Source organism: Gouania willdenowi, chromosome 5 (assembly GCF_900634775.1).
Source record: "Gouania willdenowi chromosome 5, fGouWil2.1, whole genome shotgun sequence".
In the NCBI taxonomy this organism is placed as follows: domain Eukaryota; kingdom Metazoa; phylum Chordata; class Actinopteri; order Blenniiformes; family Gobiesocidae; genus Gouania; species Gouania willdenowi.
In genome coordinates this window covers 12,014,888-12,028,870 of record NC_041048.1, presented here as the reverse complement: position 1 = coordinate 12,028,870, position 13,983 = coordinate 12,014,888, and the positions used below count along the sequence as shown (strand labels likewise).

Genomic DNA, 13,983 nt, shown 5'->3' with positions numbered 1-13,983 from the left:
GCAAACTCATGCAAAAGCTATATTATAATTTCCTATTAACCTAATTCATGGTTTACATCCTCTTGAATGACGAAGCAAGTACTGGTACAATGCACCATTTGCAGTACAACCTTCGAGCTCGCTAACATCCTGAATGTGCAAGTCGGACATAAGCAGAACCCACCCCAAGTCATGGTTGGGATAACAAGGTCTGATAACTTTTTAGGGTCACTATCACATTCTTAACAGAATCAATGCAATGTGAAAATTGTTTCAACTGAAATACTTTTACTATTAAACTTAATCACCACATATATATTTTATTTGGTGTGTGACAATAAAGACAAACAGATAAAATGGTAGCTTTGAGAAAACTCAATGAGTCTCATTAATTGAATTGTTGAGGTTGAAAGATATTGTTGCCGTGAACTGAACATGTTTAATAAATGTACACTATATCATGATATATTGTAAGAATTAATGCATAAATGCATCGATGCCCGCTTATATCAGGACATATAATGACTTCTTCTCAACTGCTGTTGACAAGGTCAACACTCAAGGCAAGGCAAGGCAAATTTATTTGTATAGCGCATTTCATACTCAAGGCAACTCAATGTGCTTTACATGATAAAACATTCAATTGTTTAAAATCAATAAGAACATTTAAAATCATCAGTAAAATCAATTAAAATCATCAGTAAAATCATCATGACATCAACAACATGACTAAAAATCTCTCTCTCAATCATATGCAGTAGAGAAAAAAAGTGCCTTTAACTTTGATTTAAAAATGTTCACATTGGATGCTGACTTCAGCTCTACTGGCAGTTTGTTCCACTTCTTTGCAGCATAACAACTAAAAGCAGCATCACCATGTTTACTGTGAGCTCTGGGCTCCACTATCTGACCTGTGTCCATAGATCTGAGAGACCTGCTGGGTTCATACCTGACTAACATGTCACTGATGTATTCTGGACCAAACCCATTCACAGATTTATACACCAGCAGCAGAACTTTAAAGTCTATTCTGAGGCTGACTGGGAGCCAGTGTAAAGACTTTAAAACTGGACTAATGTGTTCTGACCTCTTTGTTCTGGTTAAGACTCAATAAAGATAAGCATTTGACATCTGTAATTCAATACTTATCAGGGTCCCCTGTTCATCTTATCCTGTTCACATTCATAGGATTCTGTAGCCTTTTCTAACTGACTGATTCAGGGAGCATGGCAGTGCAAATGTTAGATGGGTCACTGGATTATTCATCTTTCATCTTTTCGTCTGAACCGTTGTGATTCCAAACCTAAATTTCCTGTTGACTGAAAAATGATTATGTAAACCGGAATTGTTCCCTGCTGGTCCTAATCCGCCAACAGAAACTGGGGCACAAACCCATGCTCTCGCAGCTGTGAGGCAGAAATACTACAGTATATCCTATCAAGTGTACTGTGTTTAATCAATACAATTCTGCATTTTTAACACAGCCTTTATTCAACTTTAAAGATAGAAAAGGAAAAAAATAAATCATCTAAATAAACCACTATAATCCTTGACACATTCACTGCTGCAACTAAATACAACCATAGCCATTTTGTCATAGATAAAATAATCTTCCACAGCACTGAGATTTTTAATCCCTCACAAATCTTGTTTCCCTAAACTTGTTAATCTATTATTTGGACTGCAGTACTTTATTTTCATTCATTGTATTATTTGCAGCATATTTAAGCAAAATATATCTTAACCAAAAAAACAATGCTCGAAATGTTAAAGGAAAATGTTAAAAGAAAAAGCTTCACTGCATTCCTTTAAATCGATGGCACATCCTAAATAAATTAGTCTTGGTGAATCTGTGAGCTCTCTCCTAATGAGAAAAGTTGCTGACTCATTATGTATCAATACGTACATTTACGTCTCTTGATCTAGAGTTGGAGATGTCTCACACTCTATAACGACAACCTTTAAAGAAACAAATTCATCCATTAACAGCAGACTTCTTTGAACAGATTTCTAACCTGTGCTGTTTGCTCAAAGGCTTGTGTGCTATATTAAACATGTGAAAGACATGCATTGATGGAGCTGATGGTCCATTCATATAAACCAAAACATAGGTAGGAAATTCCCCCTGCTCACATCATATGTTTCCCATTGTGCTCTCAAAAAAATCCATATCTGAGTAGTGTTTAAATTGAGCACACAATCCAGGAAAAGATTGAGCCATCTACATCCAAACTAATCTTCATTGATCTTCTAAACACAACAAATGCATGGAAGTCCTTTTTCTGCCACACTTTTTTTCTTTTACCTCATTGTGTCTTTTACAAAGGAGTCCAATTGAAGCAGATAAAACTAGATATGAACTTTTGAATGCTTGTGTTCATGGTCAAGGTAGAGCTGATTGTCCATCTGCATCACCGGCTAGTGTTTATTTCAGGCCACTCTGTTTATTTAGAAAAGGGGTTTGACGACAATACACCCTGTCCTTGAGGTTCACTCATCTCTCCTGCTGCAGAAATCCTGACCTCTTATGGCGACGTCGGAACAATTCCTTCTTTTATTGTCTTGAATAATTTCACGTCAATCCCGTCTTTATCTGTCTCCGTCTCTGCCTACCTGTCTCAATATGGCCATTTTACTGCTTAATGACTGTTTGAGATCCTGCCGATGACCCAGCCAGGGTAAACAAGGTTTAGACTGAGCTATCCTGCAGTAAGTGTCACTTCTAATCCATTACTAAACCAAGATGGGTGCACAGTACGACTTCACTGTCCCAGTGACTGCAGGCATGGATAGACAGATCAGTGGCTACAAAAGCTAAAAGCTCCCTTTACCGCTTCACAAAGCACAGATCTATCCATGTATCAGAAGGCAAAGAAAAAAAGGTCCACAATCTGTCCCTCCTTGGTTTGAGTCTTCGTGTTGGGCGTAAGTTCATGGAGTTTATGTGAAGATTGTACTATAGTACTATTGTGTTATTGACATCATTTGACCAAAATACCATAACAATAAACATACTCAGGCATAGTGGACTGCGTGCAGAATATCCGCACTCATTAGAGCATGTGTAAAACTCAAGGCCCAGGGGCCAAATCCAGCCCTTTAGAGCATCAAATTCGGCCTGGTTTAGAAAGAAAAAATGAAAGAATAAAACATGAAACATTTTGTAAATTACCACCTAATTTGGTTGTATATCTCTCAGCCCCTCCAAAAAAAATATTCAATTATTTGCTCAGTTTTCCACTTCTTATATCAAGACGGCAGTCATTTTTTACCTCAAATTGTTGAAAGAACTCTCAATTTTTCCAAAATCTGGCAAATTTTCCTCAAATTATTCCACAAAATTTCCCCACATTTGCAAAATCAAGGAAATTGAAGTGAACTTCCTGCAGGGACTGATATACTTACACACTGTCATTTATATATTGTTTATACGTGGAAGTGCAAACCAGGGCACATCATGGTTGAATTTATTCTTTTCCCAACAAAAAAAAATCTGTGGCTACTTAAGCTCAAACTGGTCCATACTGACACCCCTGCATTAGAGCTTTCATAGTCGAGCGCTTTCTGGGACGTGTCATGAAGGTGTTTGGACTTTCCTTCTTCATCTGCCATTCTCTCCTCAAAGCTCATCTATTTCTCTCCTGCTCTGTTTCACCAGGTTTGGAAAAATCAGAAATGACTGAGTCAAACAAAAACTGTGTTCTGCAATAGGATACGCCTACATGTGGACAGACACTTCATGCAATTCTCAAAATATAGCAAACTGGTCAGTATAGAAAGACAATGTACTTCTACATTTTTAAAGAAGAGAGAGATGCAGGTCTTCGCCAATTAAGAGGAAAAAGAGGTGGGACTGAGAGGGATGCAATGGACTGGCGCACTGTCCAGGGTGGACCCACGCCTAGCGCCTCAAACAAAGTTGGAGATAGGCACCAGCAGACCCCTGGACCCTGAAAAGGAGCAAGCGGGTCAGAAAATGGATGGATGGTCTAAGAGGGAGTGTCTTTCCTACTCTTTCCAGTTAAGGCCGATTTTCATTTTGGCAGAGCACAAAGTGTTGTAAATGATTTGTCAGGAATAAAACTTTAAAAACAGTTCAAGGAAGAAACATTTAACAAGGACATGTTTCACGAAATTAACTTCTTGAAACGGAAATAGTTGTGCGACACAAAATAAACCTTCGGCTTCAGCTACATCACAGAGAATATCACACATTTTCACCATAATTCTCCAGTGTTTGGAAGAGATAAAAAATACAGACTTGTCAACTAGCACGCAAAATCCTAAACAACAAAATCTTGCTTGGTCATGCTTGATCTTGCAGATGTCGAGCAAAATATACGCATAGTTCTGACTTTTCAAACATGGAAACATGATCAAATTAATCCAATTTAAATGGGTCATCGGGTCATTCTCAATAAAGATCAAGCTGCAAATAACCGGCAAACACACACACACACACACACACACACATATATAACCTTCCTTCAACTGCAGCCATTGCACAGGCAAGCACAGCCAGGCACCAGAGCATGCAGTCCATTTCAGACCAATGGGGGCTGAGCAGAGAGGAAAGACAGAGGAAACCCAACATTAAAGGGCTCAAAGCAAACATCACAGGGAGACAGTATTAAAAAATAAAAGAAGCAGCAAAAGGCCTGGATGCACTATCACCCACACATGGACAACAGTTAGTGTTGGCTGGGATCTTTCTTTGAAGTTTAACAGATGTTCTTATGAGAGGCTTTTTATCCATGAGAAGGAAAGGCAAAGTAGGAATAATACGAGCCCAAGCATTGTTAACACAAATCCCCAAAATGTATCAAAAACTCAAGACTATGCTTCACTTAAGCAGGATTTATTAATACCGGTATCTTTTATCATGTGTTCTGAATCTACTTATTTGAGACCTCGTGTGCTGAAGTCCCTGAGTGGGTGGCTCAACTTCACTCAACAATGTGAGGAAAAAATCTCTACAGACCTTCCTCAGACGAACTCCTTCCTGAACAGTGAGCAGGCCACAGGCTCTATGAGCTCACTTCCTCTGAAGAGGCTTGGTTCACTGAAAAAGTCCTGTCTGCTCTGCAGCTAATGCTACACACAGAAACAAGCTAAGAGCTACATATGCAACTGTGCTGCAGAAAAATCAACTAAGCTTCATCTACAGATGAGCCAGGAATTATATATATTTTTTATTTAAAAAAAAAAAAAAAAAAAAAAAAAAATATATATATATATATATATATATATATTTTATTTTATTTTATTTTATTTTTCATGATTAAGGCTGTGTTGTTGTAATGCTATAGCTAATTTGTACACAGTGTTTTTTGTCTGCAAATGTCAACTGAGGTTAACACTATCAGAAGTGAAGTCTTTATATGCATGTTACGTTGTTGCAAAAAATGAAGTAATAAGTTTATTCTTTTGCTCAATTTTGAACAGCCTGGGAAGGATTGACCAGAATTTATTAGGAAGAAAGTCATACAGCAAGGGAGGGCAGTGTTACACCAGAGTAAAGAAATGGGGATACAAGGGAAAAGGAGTTTGGGACGACAGCATAAATAAAATAAGAGCATAGTCACTTTTTGGTTGCACTATTTGCAGAACGTGATGCTGCTAAGAGTGCTAATGTATCTTTGTTAAACTGACAAAAGTAGAAAATCCAACTTTACCATTTTAGGCAGAGCTGAAGCCAACATCAACAGTTATTAAAGCAGAACTAGTTATAGTTTTATATTAAAACTGACTAGTTTTTATTCTAAATATTAGTTTATTTTAGTTAAAACAAAACACACCTATGTTACAGTTTGAGAACCTCTTAATGGTGCTTACACTTTAAGAAAGGCTGGTCCATATTGTCCGAGACCAACTAGCTAAAGCCAAAATCGCTAGTCGTGAGCTTTGGTTTGAGCAGAATAACTACATTAAGACATGTGATTGTATTATACTTTCAAGTCTCATAGCATTGTGGTGAAAGCTGAAAATTCATGGAATGAAGAGACTTGTGTTACTGATTACAGATTAGTGACCATGAGACGTTCACCAGTGGCATAGATTGGCACCACATGCTGCTAAAGGGGCTACATAGAAAACAATGATGAATATGTTGTATCCACTCAGTGAGCAGTCACATGAGGGGTTCAGATACCCCAGCATCAACCAGCGGGTGAGCTATTGTTGGACCCGCTGATCATTAAAGTCTAATCTTTATTTAAAACCGCTAGCCTATTAGCAGCAAGTTTAAATCAGTAATAACTACGGTAGAAATAGAATATAAATAGATACAGCTCGGGCTATTTTTCTGATCTTTTCTTTAAAGGCACAGGTAAAACAATTACTAAGAAAAGCCATATGTAACAGAACTTTTAGCAGGGGAAACTAAATAGGAAAAGGCATTAAATAATATAAACTGTGGTACTAGATTGAATAGCTGCAGTGAGAATTGCCTGTGTATATGTATGAGTGCCACAGATTAGCAGGCAAAGCTTTGTCCTGGACTGTAATCAGAAAGCTGATCTTGCGTAATCACTTTTCGATAGCAGGGAGGCTCCCTGGCTTCAGGCGCAGCTCGGAGAAGATGTCTTAAGCAGCAGGAGGTCAACGAACAGAGCTACACTTCACAGGCATCCAGAGAAAACTGGTTGAGAGAAAAGTCTGTTTCTCAAACTATGTAATGTTGTGATGAGATACGGCAATATATTCTAAAATAAGGGGAGCCTGTTGCTTATAGTCAACCTCCATAGTGGCTCTGCCTTCATATTTTATGCGTAGAAGTCAAATCTCCATGTTAGATTAGCCAAATATATCTGAAAGGATAAAAAAAAACTTGGCAGCTCTTTAATGCGGGGACCAGTGGAGCTCATATAAGATTTGAATCAACTCAATCAGACAAACCGAGAAGACCAATATTACCAATGTACTGTATAGGACCAGCAGATTTATCACCTGAACCAGGAGAATGGCTGTCACGTGGACGAGTGTAATGCCAAAGTGTATGAATTGTTTTGTGAGTTCTATGGAAAACCCATTAAGCACTCAACGACTGCAGCTCCCTTAATTTCGAAAAAAAAAAAAAGCCTCCCTGCTCAAAGGAGATGGGCTTTAGAGAGAAGAGCATCAGAAAAACATCTCTTTATATCTTTATTTATGTATGGAGGGTGGGACGATTTGCTGTACCACTACATTTCATCAACCCATGATGCTTTGCGGCAATTCATGGTGTAGGAACACAGACTCTATAAAGCCCATCTTTAAATTAAAATAACACGATTATGGGGCTTAGAGAGGAGTTTTCTTGGGCTCACATCTTCTAGTAAGTACATTTAGACCTTTAACATCTTCTCCCTGCATCCTGGTACTTCCAATCCGTCTCAGCAACCCGCTATAATGGGATGCTTCCAGGTTCACCCAGCCCCCATATGTCCTCTCATGTTCCTGCATAATCTTCCATCTGTGATTCATGGATGAAGACACTCATCTCTACGTGTATACATCCACTGCACAGGTACGCATCTGATGGTTTTGACACTTTGTTGAATAATTCAAGTATGTTGCGATGTCACACCTTATACAAACAGTCACATGGGTTATTTGAACAGGCATCATGTGGACCCTGCCTGAATACCGACTGTTCCCCCAAGGGTTAGTGTGACAGCACCATTACTTAGACTGTGCCAGTAAACAAATTAAAAACACATTGTTAAGTATCTAAATAGTATTTCACTTGTTCATTAATCCATTTATTCCTACATTTTCCATACCCATTTATTCCAGTATCCCATGGGCACCAAGTGAACCCTTTATGTGCCACGGGCCACTAGCATACCGAACTTAGCTTTCACGGGCCAGTGCTTAAGGGGAAGTGGACATTTTCTCAAAATATAATTACCTGAAGTCATAAAAGAAAAACAAATTTTAAACGTTACCCTATACAGGGACGCAGGTGTCTGTTGGTGCCTATTCCAACTGGCATCAGGGCCAAGAAAGAAAAAACTCACAGGGATATAACACAGAGACTGAGAAGCACATTCACACGCAATAGAGATTACAATGAAGGCAGAGGCTATCTTTACATTCTATCCATACGCAGCGCCCCTATTTGGCCAGTTTAGGTCACATGATAGGTCAGTTATTGGCCAGTTTAGGTTGCGTGACTACGACTAAACCTTACCCTGAACCTAACCCTAAACCTAACCCTAAAAATTGTTGCGATATTGAGTTATAACCTAACCCTAACCGCCTAAACCTAACCGTACAAATAGACACTACATGTTTTTGGACTGTAGGAGAAAACTTTAGTACCCAAAGAAAACCCTTGCACTGCTTAAGAGAACATGCAAGCTCCACACAGAAGAATCCCCATGAAGCTGTTAAAGCAGATTATGATAATATCAGTGTTAAACCAAGGATTATAATGTTGTTATTAGATTACTTTGTTGTAACTAGTTCATAGCTAAAAGACAACTTAGGTTTGGGATTTATTTCTTTTTACATCCAGTGAGATATCGAATCATTGAATTCATGAATTTTGAGGAGTGCACATAACTTTTTTCGTCTGGTGCTCAGGGGAGCACCTAGAGTTCTTGCTCAATTCTTTTAAAAACAGATTTTTCAAAACCACCTGACATGAGGAACAGAACTGAAAGATCCACAGATAACGTGACTTGTACCTTAATTTACCTGAAAATGAATAGAAATAGCAAACCTGAATGTCTGCTTTTTAAAACATTACAGTATATGCAGTTTCCTAATGAAATGACTAAAAACTATGAGGTCTACTCTCCCGTCTGGACCTAACCGCTTTTTTGCGCGCCTGCAGTTATGCACTTCTCTCCAACGCGTGTTCTCCGGTCCAGGCTCCTTACACGCCCACCGCACGTAAGGAGCCAAAAAGCGTGTTGTGAGAATGAAGGCGGGCTGTAGGAAAGGAGGCGGTGATGTAATTTTTTTGGACTGTCTAGAAATCACGGAACCTGGAGTTTTCCCAACGCTTGTAAATGTCATTGAAATCCGTGAAAATGATAAAAATTTACTTTTCATTTGAAACGCCTTCATTGATAAACAATATAACAGGTTGATTTGATCAGATTATTGCAGTGTGACTGAGGATCGGCCGCATTCTGTCTGAGTCACAGTTAAAATCTCTCTCCTTGATCATCATCGTCGTCATCATCATCATCACTGTAAAGCGTGACCGAGTTAGATGCGCTGGAGATATGAGGAAATAACTCTTTAATACAGAGGGATGTTTGCAGTGAAACAACTATTGGCTTCCATTATATGCAGTTTTAAATATAAATTGTTTAAAGCGACCTGAGCTGAGCCTCATTTAAATATGTGTGGGAACAGTTTCTGATCCATCCTCATCTGCATATGACAGCTTGTTTCACTCTGTAGTGGATCAAACTGTGACTTTACGTTGGACATATTATGAAAATAGTTGAATCACTGTGACCACCGTGGACAGAAGTCTGCGTCTGTCAGAGTTTTAATTAATCACACAGCAGCAGCTGAGTGATCACAGCTGCTGCTGCACGAATCTGTGTGGCTTCAAATGTAACTAAGTCCATATCTCTAGTGCAATATAATGTTTCACCTTAACACCGACATTTCAGGGTTGCTCCACCCACAGTGCGTAACTGGGATGAAGGTGAAGGCGCGTAGCGACTGACTTAAGTACAGGGGGAGAATAGCGTACAGCCAAAAACAGCGCTGCTGTGTGGCTTTTTGGACTTACGCACATGGGAGAATAGAGCCCTAAATGAACAAATATCTGAAAACAAAACATAATGACAGATTTTTTAAGAGCGTACAATAATCACTGAACAGTATGTTCTATCCTGCATATAAGCATCTTTATTGGAGATTGGATTATTGTCATTGAATTGAGAGGCCAGTAAGGAATCGGATACACACTCTAATATAACTAATCACTTAGACTTGATCCAAATGAATCCAATTAGTCAGAATAATGGAAGAAATGTACCAAACAAAAATCTTCTGAGCCTTTAGAAAAGAGCGGATGCATGAGTTGGTGAACAAACACGAACATATGCTGCAGGAGTAGTTTAGACTGAAACTGGTGTATTTCTCTGGCTTTTCAGAGTTGATAGAAATTAAATGTATACAAAAAAGAAAGGGAGTGCACAGGGCGAAAAGAAAGGTTTGGTGAATATAATTAATTCTAAAGAAATCAAAGCACAAAAAGCTATTGGATGTCAACCAATGAGGTGTCAATCAAACAGGGAGTTCAGGTGTAACAATTGTGGTGCAGTGTTATGAAGTGACTCACTCATAATCCTTATGTCAATTAAAAACAATTTACTGCCATTTTTACCCCTAAATGCCACAAAAATTATCTAATTTTGAACCTTTAAGCTTAAATACGTAAGATCTTTGTAGTAGAGATGAACGTAAAGAGTACCTTTATGTATCCCTATACTGTACATGCCAAGTATGTTTGCTTTACTGGTGCATTGTACATATGTAATGATAGGACATGAAAGACAGTTTTTTAATGAAAAAATTTGACAGAAAACCTGAACTACAGTGGACTGGGCCTGGGAAATATATCGATATTCAAGATATATCAAGATTTCTATTTTGGCAATATTTGAAATTACAATATTGCCTATATCAATACATTTTCATTTTATAGCTTATTTTGTATTAAAATACTTGTTTTAGAAGTCGCTGCTTTCGCTACTTCTCAGAACAGCATGAAAAGAACAGATAAATTGATTTTCTGAGTGTGTCTTAGAGACCTTCCACACTACAGAACTCACTCACATGTACTGTCCCTTACAGGACAAAAAGCCAGAAGTGGCACATATTGTGCAGCCGTTTGTTAATAAATGTGTCTCTGTGGCATTTCTTTGAATCAACTAATTCAACTCAAAATTGTCTTTCTGGGATGACTTTATTGAGTTAAAAATATTGAGATTTATATCGTATATCGCCATTTAGAGAAAAATTATCGCTATATGAGTTTTGGTCCATATCGCCCAGCCCTACGGCAGAGCCAGTTTGAAAACCACCAGGATAGATGATAATTCATCAAACTAAACAAACTGCATTCCTCAAAGAAAACGCAAGTGAGGATGGATAAGAATAAGATGGACCTCTCACAGACAGTATAACCCCTCGGAGTCACTATAATCCTCATTATATAAGTGCTTGGACTCAGAAATGCTGTACATCTTCACTAACAAGTAAGGAGTAAAAGCAACAAGGCCCTTAAGAAATCTTCAAAAACAGAAGAGTTTTGTATATTTTCCATTGAAACTTTGAAAACCCTGTAATGTAATCCCTCCCCTCAAGATATGAATTCAAAAATCCTCATATTTGCGACCAGGATCCATCTCATAATTCACTGTGACTTCAACAGCCACCAACAACGTCTCCAGCCTGTGCTGCTGCTGCTGCCCCAGTTTGAAAGTATAGCGGAGTGACGCGGTGGAGGTTGCAGGAAGAGCCATGTGCAGCATTAAAGCGGTGTAACGGGCTCAGGCTCTGTCAGCTGGATTCAGCCTTCACTGCCAATGACGCTCCTCACACAAACAAACACCACACATTACATTTCCATTGAAAGCTTAAAGTGAGTCTGGTCTGGACTGCTCTCCTCTAACCGGAGTGGGACGGACCGGATAAAACCTCCTTCCTCAGCTTTAGTTTCACACCGCTTCATCAGCGTCAAAGAAAAGCAGCAACAAGGTGGAAAGACGTGTGGACTCACCTCAGAGCGGGAGGGGGGGCACAGGAAGCAGGGCTGAGGTTTTAACTAGTCCCGTTAGAGGGAAGACACGGCTGCAGAGGACGCTTTGGCATCAGTGTGTGTACGTGTGCGCGTACGTGTTTATGAGTGTGTATGTGAGAGTTTGCAGAGCGGCTCTCTGTGCCTGTCCTCTCTCACTAAGACACTCCCACAGGGCGGAGCTACACATGGGAGGCGGAGACTCACACTGAGAACGGTTAGCAGGGGCGCGCTGAATGGGGGCCATCACAGTTTGCTCCATTTATATAGAGAAAAAAAAAAAAAAAAAAAAAAATATATATATATATATATATATGTTGGATCTGTTGGCTTCACTGTTTCCTATGGACGAGGGCCACTGAACAAAAAACAGATCCAAGAGGAAGAAAAAAATAATTAAAAAATTAGCTCTTTTTTTTTTGGACTTAATTTTTTTGTGTGTGGAGTTTTTATGTCTTGATTTTTTTTTTTGGTCTTAACTTATTTCCAATCCTGCTTTTTTCTTTTTCATTTTATTTCGGGACACCCGCAAGCTCCTCCCACACACCACGAGTGGGGGCAGGCAGTTCTCTGAGCGAGAATTACCAAATTTTTTGATTTTCTGCGTGAGCGATGCGTTTCTGGGGAATGTCTTCTCTTAATGGTCATTCTCACTAATTTCTTTTTAGTTTGATGACTTTTTTTTAAAAAAAAAACTACAAAAAGATCTGATTTTTCAATGTTCAACTCCAAAATATGTATTAATTTCTTTATATAACATACAGTATGATAATACAAATGTTCTATCTATAGTCTACAATAATACAAAATGCAGTTATACTTTATTACTGATCAGAATAGAATAGTATCATAGTTATAATGCTTGGAACAACATTTCTTAAAAAAATGGTGAGTATGCATAAACTGAAACCCACGGTGTGTGAATTACCCCTTGGAGTCAGTATTATTAAGACAGTACACTGTCTTAATAATGACTAACAGCAGGGAGAGCTGTGTTTACTATTCCAACATGTTTGAAAGGGTATATTTCAATTTCATTTAGCATTTAATCAATAACTATTGAACTTGCCAAAATGCCAGAAGATATCAGGAGTGTCCTGGGCAACCCTGGTCAGAAAAATCTGACAAAATTATCAAATAAAATAGATCAATTAAAACAAGTAATAAAAAAAAATGATAAAATTAGTTTTTCCAAAAGGTCAAGAAATGTTTACATAAACATAAACATGAAAACAAACTGCATTTGTTAATCTAAAACACTTGTTCAAGGACAAAATAAAGTTTAAGTTAAGTAACTATATGTACAAAGTAGGTGGAAAAGCCATTTCGGCACATATGATATTCAGCAGTTGAAATGTGAAGATGAAAACTGACATGAATGACTTTTCTAAAACTTAAAAACTTAATCCACATCTTTCATGGCTTTTTTCAAACAGTTTTAACTATCATTATTATGGGGGCAATTCAGGTGATGGAATAATTATATAGACTTCATAGAACAACAGTAACGTGAGACACAGACTGGTTGTAAAACATATAATTTAATAGCAGTTAAAGTAAAGCACTGAGATGTCAAGTTTGTCTCTACAAAAAACTGTAGTGAGATATCAATTTTTTTTTAAGTGAAAAACTTGAAGCATTTTAGCCCTTTTGAGGTGAAAATAACATTTCAGTGTCATTGTGTGAGCAGTCCTGCATTTCTGGCAGTATAAATATTTTCTTTCTTTTCTTCCAATTTGCCTGAAAAAAACGAATTGCATTGGTAGAACCCAACACTGCTTTGCTAAAATGAATACATGGCAAAGTGTATTATCTTGTCATAATAATGAATAAGAAATTCATATTATATTCGATATCTGAAAACTCAAAAAGATAACTTTAAACCACATACCAAGCAAGTTCCACTCTTAGATCTGCATCATTGTTGAATGAGGATAACATCGCGGCAAAAGCAAATATTCTCAGAAATAGGACGCAGTCTGCGGGCCCGGGGCAGTTCCTGGGTTTGCGGTAACGGTTTTTGCACATATACTGGTATACGATGCACTGGCACGCCTTGGGATGTGGGATAAAACTCATACTGGGCTTAACTTTAGACACATTAATCCCAAATACCTGCTTTAGGTACTACCACTCACTCATTCCCCCTGTCCACAGCCACCACCATTATAGCTAAGCTTCACACTTGTCACTAAACTGGCTTGATTACACAACATAATAAGCACAATACATTCTACAACTTCACATCT

At 38.2% G+C, this 13,983-nt stretch overlaps 1 protein-coding gene across 1 annotated transcript in view; it reads right to left on the bottom strand.

Moving 5' to 3' along the window:
* ppp1r16b (protein phosphatase 1, regulatory subunit 16B) overlaps positions 1-11,862 on the bottom strand; it is a 78,363-nt gene extending 66,501 nt beyond the window's left edge. The window contains exon 1 of the mRNA XM_028447184.1: positions 11,717-11,862. The gene's annotated coding sequence lies outside the window, so the exon portion shown is untranslated. The remainder of the gene's footprint in view (positions 1-11,716) is intronic.
* Between the last annotated feature and the right edge of the window lie 2,121 nt (positions 11,863-13,983).